Consider the following 12646-nt stretch of genomic DNA (forward strand, 5'->3'; position numbering starts at 1 on the left):
GACCACTGCTGCCAAGCTATTACACTTGTTCTCATCACAAACACCAGTAATGCTTTCTCTCCAGAAGCCACAGAAAAATATAACTAGCCAGAAAATGAGAGGAAGCACAGGTCAGAAACATCATTTTCTGCCTAACACAACAAAAGCCAACAGATCGCATTTATGCCCTTTCATCCTTTGGCCTTGGCCATTCAGTTACTAAGATGTTATAAAAAATAATAATAATTTGTAACAACATTGGAAATCCATCACTGTGCATCATTGCAAATCCAGGTGGGATTCTATCCTCACATGGACCCAAAAGGCCCAAACTTCTTGGCTCTCAAAGCTGTTGTGTACTCAAAGTATGACTTCTAAGCTCTTATCACTTCCTTTCAGTAGAGAGTTATGAATGACAAACAAGAAGTCTATGAAAGATATCTGATCAGAGTGTATAAATGTGTAAATGTGGCAATGCCTTTCATAAGCTAGGGCAGAGATCAGTGGCCACATGCCTGAGGCTCTGCATTTGATCCTCAGTAACACACACACACTCACACTCACACACACTCACAGACTTTCACAATGTGACAGGTTAGAAACTCAGCCCTAGCACATTTAATTCAGATGAGAAATACAAACACAAGTTACCCCTCAATGGCCTGAAGTTTTACAATACGGGAAGGACTGAGCTAGGTGAAGGGAACCAGTCTCTCTCTGTGGCACATGATCAAGAGGTGAGCATTATTATAAGTGCTCTTAGGCCCAGCGAATGCTGCAGTAAGAGGGGCAAAGGCCCTTGCCTGCCAGCCTGATGACCTGAGTTTTTCTCTGAGACCCACGTGATGGAAGGGGAGGACGACCCCTGCAAGTTGCCATCTTACTTCTGCATGGGCACCGTGCTTCATGCTCACCCACATGGGTGTACAAAGGTAAAAAAGTGAGGAAAGGGTGTATAAAGCACTTTAAACACAAATACCAGTTCTTATGGTAAACCCTCCTTAAGACATTTCTTTTCTTCACACCCAGACTAGAAGGAGATCTCTTCTCTTGGAGGCAGCCTAGCATGGGGACCATGATGAGTAGTGCCAAAGCTCAATGCTGTGCTTGGTGTAGACACAGCCCATTTGCATTGGTAGGCTAGCCATGGGAGTTACGATCTCCCTCTCCGGGGATGTTCATTCACTTGGTGAAGCAGCTGGGAGATCCCCCCTACACTAACTCCTCTGGTCTTCAACAGCAAGACCAATAAGAGTCGGAGTCATCTCTTGGCTAGTCTTTGCTTGCTCACTTTTAGAGGAGCTGGCTGTTGTTTAACAGCGTGGTGACCACAGGGACAGCATGTGGAAATGACAGCAGGGAAGCCTACACAACCCAGCCATGGCAGAAGCGTTGTCAGAGAAATGAGACATCCACACAGCTCTGACAGGCTACTAGGACAGCAAGCTCAGCTGCAGAGGCATTAAGGCAGAGGGCTGCATTGACTGCTTCAAGAGAGGCAGAGCCAAAAATCAACTGCTAACAGCAGCAGCAGAAGCAGCAGCAGCAAATGGGTGGCCCTAGCTGCTTCTTGACCTGAAGCAAATGTGAAAGAAGCCACAGGGATAAGAAGCAGCTAAGCGGTCAAGATGGTGACTCCAACAGAACAAAGCAAATTGTGTAGGTAACGATGATTTGGGAGAGATGAAGGTGATGCTGGAGAAAGACAAAAGGCTGTAGAGCCAGAGAGGTGAAACTACAGACCCTGGACACTAGAGGAGCTCTTGAGAAGTGTCAAGTCTTCAGGGCTTGGCAACTGTCAGTGCTGCTGTCAGTGCCCATCACTTCCCAGGCCTGCATAGAGCAAAGGGTGTCACTCCTGAATACTGCACTAGAGAGCTTCACCTGCTACTGCTCTGGGCTGCCTATTGCCATCATTTGTGCAGTCAGATGCCCCAGAGATACCCAGGCTCCCACAGACGCCAGGCGAGCTTCACCAGCCTGCACACCGCTTCCATCTGTACCATGCATGGAGAGGACCTAGACCGCCCTGCTCAGATGTAGCCAATAGGCAACCTCCACAGTTTCCATGTGGGTTTCCGAGTAAGGGGATCAGGGGCTGTCTCTGACATGAACAAGGTTGCCTGCTCTTTGATCAAATATAAATCTTTAAAAATAAAATAAAAAGACAGTGATGATTTTATAGTATCCTAGGCCTTTCACATCCATAAAGTAGAAATTGGGGCTCTGCACCAGGTGCTTTTTCTTATGTTTCCTCTTCTCTTCTGGAGAGGAAGGAAGAAGATCCTTTGCAGGAGGCATGTGCTTGTAGGGGGTCGTCACCTCCAGAAAGCCATTTTTCTAAATTTTGAGTAGTGATACAGAAGATATCTTTTAAAGAACCTAGTAAGATTCCAAATATTTATTATTTATTTAAATTTATATATTGTAAATCATGTGTATGTGTGTGTTTGTAGGTATGTGCATGTGAGTTCATTTATATGTGGAGGTTAAAAGTGACAGATTTCCTTGGAGCTAGAGTTTCAGGCTGTTGTGAGCACATGCCATGTGTGCTGGGAACCAAACTCAAATCCTCTGCAAGATGTCCTCTTAATCACTGAATCATCTTCACAGCCCACAAATCATGTTCTAAACCTGAATATAATGTCTGTGACAACACACTAGGTGCAGATAAAATTTGATGAATAAGAGATTTGTAGACTCAATAGATAGATAGATAGATAGATAGATAGATAGATAGATAGATAGAGGATAGAATAAAACTTTATAGATGCCTCCCAAAATGTAAACAAACAAACAAACAAAAAACAAAGAATTTTGTGAAATGGAGAGAGCATGAGTAGGCCACAGGGAAATGTCAGGTGGACAATTACAAGTTCAGCTGGAATTGGTGAAAGACAGCTTTGGAGGGTCCTCCAAGGGTCTTTTTACTGCTCCCCTTTTCCTCTGGCTTATGACTAGGCTGAGCTCACTGGAAGCACCCACAAGCTTTTGTCACATGCTTTCTATCCTGTTTGTAGAGCAGGGTAGGGAAGAAAGAGGACTGCATTTTTCTGCCCTAAGACAAAGATCCTGCTGGGCTCTCCTATCTGCTGCAGCTTTGCTGGAGCATGGGATGTGGGGATAAGAGGTAATGAGGTAGTTTAGAGGGCTAATCACTGCTGAGCCCCAGGTGAAATGAAGCATATTAAAATCTAGCAGCAGTTTGTGTCTTTTATTGATACAGTAGCACATTAAATCATAACTGCTGTAATAATTATGGGCTTTTAATAATAAACATTATTAGCCAGTTTTATTTCCGACAACAATAAAATGACTCCTGATGATGATACTCTGTTATACTCATACATCAGAGCCTTATTCAGTCATCCTAAGAAAGAATAAAACTTTATTCTTTCTTAAGAATAAAGAAAGCCTAAGAAAGGCTTCCTCCTGCGGCAAGTGGGAACAAATACAGAGACCCTCAGCCAGACAATACACAGAAAGAAAAAGACCTTGAAACAGATTGTGCTAAAAAGGATATCTCCATCAAATCCCTCTCCTCAGAGCTCATGGAGGAGACCAAAAAAGAAAGGAAACAGAAAGAGAGAGGAGAGAGAGTGTAAGATCCAGAGGGATGGAGGACACCAGGAGAACAAGGCCCTCTAAATCAACCCAACAATGAATCACAGAGTCGAAAGCAGCACTCACAGAGCCTAAATGGGTCTGTACCAGGTCCTCTGTGTATATATTATAGCTTTCAGGTTAGTGGTCTTTTCAAAGATGTATGTACTTAATTTATATGTATGAGTGCTCTGCTTTCATGCACACCAGAAGAGGGAGTCAGATTCCATTACAGATGGTTGTGAGACACTATGTGGTTGCTAGGAATTGAACTTAGGACCTCTGGAAGAGCAGCCAGTGTTCTTCGCCACTCAGCCATCTCTGCAGCCCCTCAGTGTAGTGTGTTTATTCCTCCTGAGTGTGTAAACAAGTAGATTTCTGATTCTTATGCCTTCTTTTGAGGCTCTTTTCTTCCTGTTGGCGTTACTTGTCCAACTTTAATGCGATAGTTTTTGTTTTATATCATTATATTTTATTTTGTTATGTTTTGTTGTTATCTTTTAGAAGTCTATTCTTTTTTAATGAGAGATAAAAAAGGAGTGAATTTACATGGGAGGAGTAAATGGAGAGAAAACTGTCTGAGAAAAGAATCTATTTTCAATAAAAGAGAAAAAATGCATTTGAGTATATTTAAGACAAATCCCCCAAATAAAATAACCCTCAATCACACGAATATCTAATGCTTTCTTGAGTGAGAGGAAAAGACATGGCATTATCACTAATGTATCCAGAATTACACACAAATGCTTGCCTTGGCTGTCTGTTGTGAACTGGGTTTAATAGTTTCACTGTGGAAAATCGCTGCAGTGTTTCACTTCTGCACACACACAGGAAAAACATACTTTTCATTTACTGAAGTCTGAGAACAGCTAGGGGAGTGTCACAGGCTTAAATGTGAGTAGGAAGACAAGGAAGACTGAGCTGCTCACAGGACAACTAGCAGTAGTCCTTTAGTTGTGATGACATTTCTAGATGGTCGAAGAGAAGCTCCAATAATAATTACATTATGGCAGTTTTGGTGTCTTTCCCTGTGCCTCACACACACCTCAATATGAATGCAGCTATGGTCTCAGGTATCCTAGATAAGTGCCCTACCTTAACTTAACTTCAAAACCTCATCTGCAAGTCATGACTGGGTTCCTGTTGAGTAGCATATCTGCCTTCAACATGTTTTGTATTAAAATTTTTTACTCCAAAAATGTGTACATATTTATGAAACACAAATTAAAACAAATTAAATGAATTAAAAACAAATTAAATTTTGTGTGCATTTGAGAGAGTGAGTGAGTGTGTATGTGTGTGTGTGTGTGTGTGTGTGTGTGTGTGTATGTGTGTTGGGACAGCATACACTGAGATCACAGGACAGCTTTCAGAAGGTGGATCTTTCTGAAAGCTGAGATCAGAGTTAGCTGCACATGCTGTTACTGGCTCAGCCATCTCACCAGCCCCTAATACCTCTTTTCTAAGGATCCTCTCCCCCCGTTGTTTTTTTTTTTCCTCCTATAGCATCTGAAAACATATTCAAACAGATGCAGTTATAGCTGGCCCCGTTTTACCTCAGCTTTTACTCTTCTGTTCCATGGTACAAGGTAAACAAGCCTGCTGTCAGTCTTTTGACAGATCATAGAGCAAATGGTAAGATGTGATTTTGTGGGTTCAGCCTAAGGGGCAACAGTGTCTGCTCTCACAGCACAAAGGAGAGAGGTAAGGAGGCAGGGCTTGTAACAGGGTTCTGGTCTTCCTAGATTCAGAGACTGGGGATTTTGTTGATACTGTTGGTTGAGGGTTTGTCTCTCTCCACTCTTGATTTCCATGGCTTTTGCATTTTGAAAGAGTGCTTTTTAAGGAAATCTCAATCATTCTATTTTACCAATAAAGACTCAGGAGCCAGATGCTGGTGTGAAAGCCTGCTAGCTCAGAGACAGAGAAAGCACCCAGCTGACCTTCCTTCCAACCAACATGCCGAAAGGAAGATGCTTTCCCACATCATCTCAGTCCTTCAAACCGCATGTCCCTGCTTTCTCCTTTCCATGAATTTCTCTATCCGTCCTCCTGACTTCCTCTTACTCTCTATGATTTTTTCATATGTTCACTCCCTGTCAAGTGTTTTTTGCTCCACCTCTTGACCTGTAGTTAACTTTATTTAATGCTGTTTACAGTATTTAAGCAGAAAGTTCTTGGATTAAAAGTGTGTGCTAGGGCTGAGCCATACCACAACCAGAAACAGATTTTTCCAATAAACAACATAACCTTGGGGTTCACAATGTGATCAAATATCCTACAACAAAAGAGTGGGTGGGGAAATAGGGTACGTGGAGGGAGAAAGAAAGAAGATACAGACACAACTGGAAACCCCCTGGTTTTATTCTGTAGTTTCCTTCAGATATGTTAAATCACTATCGAGAATTAATGTGTTTTCTAGTGTCAAATTTGAGGCTGTAAAAAGGTTCATTTTCACCAACAGAACCGTTCTCTTAAGTGCTTGAGTTAATGGTGCACCTGTATGCTTTGTTCTCTACTAAAGTGAATGTGTGAAGGAATTTATCAGGGCAACTGAGGCAGGGTCTTGGGATGTCTCTGCTCAGCAAGGAAGGCCCTGTCTCTGTCTTTACTCATGACGCTTCTTTAGGGATTATGAAACTAATTGAGAGGGCTTTTTGATTGTTTGTTTTTGGTTTTTTTTTTTTTTTTTTTTTGTTTTTGTTTTTTGTTTTTTTAGAAAGATGGAAGACACCTTGTCCCAATTTGGAGAGTCCGTCAAAAGGAGGGTTGGATGATGTCATTGGCAGCCTTGGAAAGATCATTATCAGGAAGGACAGGGAGCTCATCCTGAGGCTAAATAAAGCTGTCCACACCTCACTGCCAAGCCACCCGAAATCAGTGCATCATGGGAAACTGGCTTTTTATTGTCCATGTTTTGTTTTTGTTTTTTTTTTTCAATTAATACTGAATCTTTTAATGTGAAAAAGACTAAATCAATTCTTTTAAGCAAACAAGCCATAAAAGTAATTCATTATTTCCATAATCAGTGCCCATAAAATGGCATCAGTACAAAGATCTAAGGAAATCTCATAAACAGTAGATTAGTAATTATGGCATCATGTAATATTGATCAATATTGATTTTAGAAAGACGCTTAACAGGTAAAATAAGCAGCATATGACATTATAAATTCAAGTGTGTAATTAGAATTTACAAATTATAAAAATTCCCCACTTTTACAGTCAATTGCTTTTGAATGGCTAAATTTTAGCCTCGTTTTTTTTAATTAAATGCCTATTCAACAAGCCAACTGAACAAACACATCTACCCAAATTTACATCCTAGAATACATAAGTAAACTGAAGACATTATTCAGATAAGTAAGGTCTATTCATTTTCATCATCTGTGTGATCAGGTTGCAAAGGACACACTTTTCTCTTTGCTTTTCCTAAGCCACTGCTTCCTGCTTCTTCAGGAACCTTGCTCTCTTTTTCCGAATCTTTAGAAGACAGCCTGAAGAATTCTCCAATGCCTTTTTGCCACTTGGGAGTTGAGTGCACACAAACTGGACTCCCTCCTGCCTACTTATTTTCAGCTTTTCTTGATGAACACGAGGAAAAACCGGTAACAAAGGTGGAGGAGCCAAGTACCTTTCTAGGGGCTCCAGAAGCCACCACTTCTCTGTAGGCTCCTGGGACATGGTTCGCTTTGGTCCTCAGCTTGTTCACAGCTCTCACCGACTCCCGAACTACAGATGTCTCAACTGGATGAGGATCCCTTGTCCATGGATCTTTGATGACAGAGAAAAGATAAACTGAAAAGGAAGCAACAATCATGATTATGTGAACTTGTTCAGAGGATGAATTTTATTATAGTATGTTTTGTTCTGTTCTGTTATTTTCAAAGTACTTGAGTGTAGCTATGCTGTCTCAGTGGGGCCCACACTCCTGGCTCAAGCACTTGCTTTAGCCATGCAAGGAACAGGGATGTATGGACACCTGTCACAGCATCTAGCCAAAGAACAAAGTGTAAACATCCCAAAGAACTTCGTAAATGAAAGAAACCAAGAAACGCCAAGCAGGATGAGGGACAGTGTCTTTTTGATGTTGAACATGTTGGTGATACCATGTTCTGAGATTGTCCAATGCCCAACCCTCCATGCACTGTGGGTGGTGTTCTCCAATGTTTCAGTAGATCTGGTCTTGAACTTGTACACTATGATCCAGTTCTCCGAAGACAGACCTGTTATCTGCAGAAGATAAGTTCTAAGCTGGGCATGCTTGTGTGTAGGGAGAGGACCTATGGCAAAAGCTTCCTCCAAAGCATCCGTGTGGCAGCACGCGCCTGCACCTCAGGTAGAAGATAAACTCCTCGAGGCAACGACCATCTCCACGTCTACAACACTTGTCAAATGTGCTATAAACAGTCCCTGAAAGAATAAATGAGTGGACCCAGGCGTGGTGGTGCAGGCCTTTAATCCCAGCACTCTGGAGGCAGGCGGATCTCCATGAGTTCAAGGCCACTATGATCTAAAAAGCAAGTTTCAGGACAGACAAGGCTACATGATAGAGAGACCTCATATTTAAAAAAATAAATAAATAAAGCAGGAGGTAGAGGAGAAGAAAGAAAGGAAGGGAAGAGTGAATCCACTTATTAAGTAGGTTTTCCTTTCTAAATTGTGATTCCAATCACGAGTCTGTTGAGTAAATGGTCTTGAACCACAGGGCGCTGGCTACTCAAACAGTCCTCATCAGAACACGTATGCCTTAGGGGTTACAGCGGAAATTACTCATGTATTTTTAGATCATTTAAAATCTGTCATATTCCATGAGTAAGAGAAGTCATTTTTATCTGAGCATCATGCTGACTAATATGAGCTGTGGTGAAGGGAGAGAGATGGTGCCTGAGTATCTCTAGGATGTGTTAGTCTAGGAAGTGTCCGGGGTCTGCAGCGAGGAACAGTGAGATGACGACATTCTGCTTTACAGACTTCTTTCAGCCACAAACGGAGAAATGTCAACATTCTCGTTCCCAGTGTTATAAATCACCAGATGTCAGATTAATCGTTCCATAAAGGTTTTATTCAACTGCCAAGAAAAAAAAATCTTAGAATTGAGTCATAAATAACAGACAGAGTGCTCGGGTAGTATACTCCAGTCTCTTTAATGGCAAAGAAATCAGCAGCTTATTTCTAGAATTTGATTTCATTGTGAGTAGAGCCACAGACCTTTCCAAGGCATGCCTGTCAGAAGTGTTTCCAGTTCATTCAGTCTTCATTTCAGGGGCAGTGCTCAGTGCTGGACCCGCTGAGTACTCATATCTGATGTCAGAGTCTCTGCAGCATCAGGAATGTCAAAGTCTGTACAAGCACAGGGCACTCAGAGAGCTAGTGCATTTTCTTTTATCTGTTATAGCCTTATAGTATTTAGTTCATTAATATGAGTCACTGGCTGGCATTGCTGCTCTGTGTCACTTTTCAGCTGTTCCTAATTTTATCCACAGCTATAATCCCAGGATTTGGGAAAGAGAGGTAGGACAATTGAGGACCATGGTCATCATCTACTGTGTAATGAGCTGGAGGCCAGCCTGGGATACATGAAATCTGGAGTGAAGACAGGAGGAGATGGGGTGAAGAGATCTTGACTGGGTTCATTTATTCAAAAACTGAGAAATAACATAAAAGTTGAAGATCAGCTTCATCTATGTGATGAACCACTCTGCAGCCATCAAACAGCTACACAAGGATAGATTGCTATAGTTTCATCTATACTATATATTTTAATTTTTAAAAATTAGATCACAAAAGCTTAGCATGATCCTATTCCTACATGTGTTTATAAATGCAGGGAAAGTAGCCTAGAGAAATAATCATCATGATATAGATAAGTGTTATGTGTGGTTGTAACATTTGGGTAGTTTTCTCTTTAATTTTACTTAGGTAAAGCTCATAGATTTTAAAATAAGTTTGCATTAATCCTGTAACAAAACTTCAAAGAATGAAATAAAGACAAAGAGGATCCTGTAAGGAACTTGGACTAGAAGAATCTCAGCATTAACCATTTATTCATGATGCATTCAAAAACATTCTGCAACTGTGTATTGTCTATCCACTGTGAGCACAGAGCTTTTCTCTGTCTCTGATGGGACTTCTGTGTATGGGTAACAAATTCTTGACTTTCAAGGACTTAATAGAAACTGAAGCCCACATGTAAAGAGAATCAGAAAGCTGCAATCAGAATGAGGCCGAAGGAAGAATGCCACAACCAAAGTACCAACAAGATGGTGTGAGGAGAATGATGGCTGACATGAGGTGACAGAACAGAGTGCTAGGTGAATGTGCTGGGTCACCTGCTGCTGTGTTCCAGATGTGAAACATCCTCCCTGCTGCTGGAGGTAGGGTTCTCACCACTGAGATACACCACAGTCATCCAGCAGGGGCCAATTGCTTCCTGCTAACATACCTGCTGTCCCTTGTTTTCCTGAGATAGAAGCATTTTCTGCTAAGGTTCAAACTCTGTTGCAAATTTTCCTACCACTGAGATCAATCACATGGCCAAAAAATACACAGAGAGGATAGATAATAATCACGGCAATTAAAGGATCCAGTGGTGGTGATGGCAGATGCTGTCCTGGTCACTAGCATTTATAGGGATTAACTGATGAGTGTGTCAGAACACCAACAGCAGTATACGAACATCAAATAGTCTCAGCTCTGCCCCAACCATGCTGGCATTATTGCTAACCTTGAAGAGGCAAGGAGCTCTCTCTCTCTCTCTCTCTCTCTCTCTCTCTCTCTCTTTCTCTCTGTTCAAGGCTAAGTTGTATACATTCTGTGACAACACATCAGGCCTGTGCTCATTTTCTGGGTGTGTGCAATATTGAGAAGGACTGTCAAGCTTATTCAGGACTTAATATTCCTGTTCATGGAATACAATTAAATCGAACCAAAACACGAACATGGGGCTGAGGAGACAGCCCAGCTGATAAAGCGCCAGAGGGCCTGTTTTTGTATGAGTGTAACCCCAGTGCTGGTGGGGCAAAGACAGCCAGGTCCCAGAAGTTTGCTGGCCTGCCATCCCAGCCAATCTGTGAGCTCTGGGCTCTGGGCACAGTGAGAGACATTGTTTTTAAAACAAAACAAACACACGGAGAGTAATAAAGACACCTGACCTCAACCTCTGTGCACACACACACACACACACACACACACACATACATACACAGAGACACCTAGACACACACACCATACACACAGACATAGACACACACATACAGACACACATACATACACAAACATGGGGGGGGCATGAACAAAGCTTACCACTCCTTGTTCATGCCTCAGAGGTAATTGTACCTTCCAAGCACTAACGGTAAACCCATCCATTCCACTTATCCAGCAGCCTGAGTCCTTCTGCCACTGTTCACTGACAGCTCGTTTATTTCTGTGAGAGTTTAACCTGCCCCTATGATGTGCAAACAACAGCACAACATTCTTTATGCAGTGGTGAATTCTTGGAGAAGGTTATTTGGAAATTGGATTGTTTTCGCACTGAATTGCCTTGTAATTTCATCAGTGAGTCAGTGATTACTTTTCAAATGGAAATTTATCTGTTATGTTTTGCAGTGCTGGGCAGCAAACCCAGGCTCCCTTCTTTGAGGCTTGTGCTCCACCGTTGAACTTACATATCCAGCTTGGCTTTTATTTAGTTTTGCTTTTTTATGTGTGTATTTGTGTGTGTGTTTGTGCGTACATGCTCTTGAAGGGTAGATATGTTTTTGGCGTGCTGAATAGTTTTATGTCAACTTGACACAAGCTAAAAGCATCTGAGAGGAGGGAACCTCAATTAAGAAAATGCTTTCCATAGAGCGGACTGCAGGCAAGAGTGTTGGGCATTGTCTTAATTAATTATTAATGGAGAGGGTTCAGCCCAGTGTGGGCGGTGCCTTCCCTGGACTGGTGCTCCTGGGGTCTATGAAAAAGCAGGCTGAGCAAGACACAGGGAGCAAGCCAGTGAGCAGCACCCCTCCCTGGCTTCTGCATCAGCTCCTGCCTCCAGGTTCCTGCCCAGAGATCCATCTGTCTGTACAGTTCGGTTTCTGAGGTCACAACTGCATGGTATCATGTGTGGAATTTTTACATGGGTCCTAGGGATAGCCTGAACTCAGGCTTGCTTGGAAAGTGCTTTCTCAGTGCAGCTAACCTAACCTGGCCCCATCCAAACTTTTTTTTTTTTTACTTCTAAAGTTTTCATGCATTAAACTGAAGGTTTATTTCATGCTGAAAATAATGTATGTATAGTTTTCTGGTTATTAAGACGTACACAAAAAGATGTAAAATAGGGCCTCTCTCCTTCAGGGACTTTAAATATTTGATCGACAATTTAGGGAACATGATCAACATGGACAGTATCCTAAACAGAAGGGACTGAGCTGAAAAAATCCAGGTCTCCAGCTGAAATGAACTTGAATGACAGCAAATATTTAAACAATGATTTAAATTAAAGGAGTTGGGAGAACGTTTGCAGCCTGGAGAATGTATCTAGAGTCACTAGAGTCATAGAAGTGGGCAGAGTGTGACATTTGTGTGCGCACATACAAAATAAATAAGCCAAAGTAAATTTTAAAAAGAGACAAACAAGCTAGGGCATTCCCGTTTTGTGTTGCTGCCGTGTTTGGGTCTGTGGCCCTGCAGCAGGGCGGGGTGGGAGGTTGTTCTGACACCCCTAGTCTGGGTTGCCTCCTGGGGCCATGTTGATGTCTGAGAGCTGATCCTGCCCCTCGCCCGCTGCAGCACTCCTGGCACTCCCTGAAGCCTTGGAAGTAGGAAGTCGGAAGAGAGAGGGAGGAGGTTGCGAGTAAGCCGCCACCAATGGCATGAGCGCAAGAGACTATGAGGTGGCACAGACGCGGGGGAGATTACCCTACCTTGCCCCTAGCTACCACTGGCAGGCCAAAGAGCTGCCCCTGCCCCTTGCAGGCTGTGCCATTGGGTGAGCTAGCCCGGGCAGTGCAGGAGCGCTCACTGTGGAGGTGTGGGTACAGGAGAGCTAGTGGGTCGACCAGATCAGGTACTACCCAGGC

The 12646-nt window shown here is 42.6% G+C and overlaps 1 pseudogene; it reads right to left on the reverse strand.

Moving 5' to 3' along the window:
- Nucleotides 1–6951: 6951 nt before the first annotated feature.
- Nucleotides 6952–12441, reverse strand: LOC110551089 (PCNA-associated factor-like; annotated as a pseudogene).
- Nucleotides 12442–12646: the final 205 nt, after the last annotated feature.

The sequence above is a fragment of the Meriones unguiculatus genome, chromosome 6, assembly GCF_030254825.1.
Source record: "Meriones unguiculatus strain TT.TT164.6M chromosome 6, Bangor_MerUng_6.1, whole genome shotgun sequence".
NCBI lineage: Eukaryota > Metazoa > Chordata > Mammalia > Rodentia > Muridae > Meriones > Meriones unguiculatus.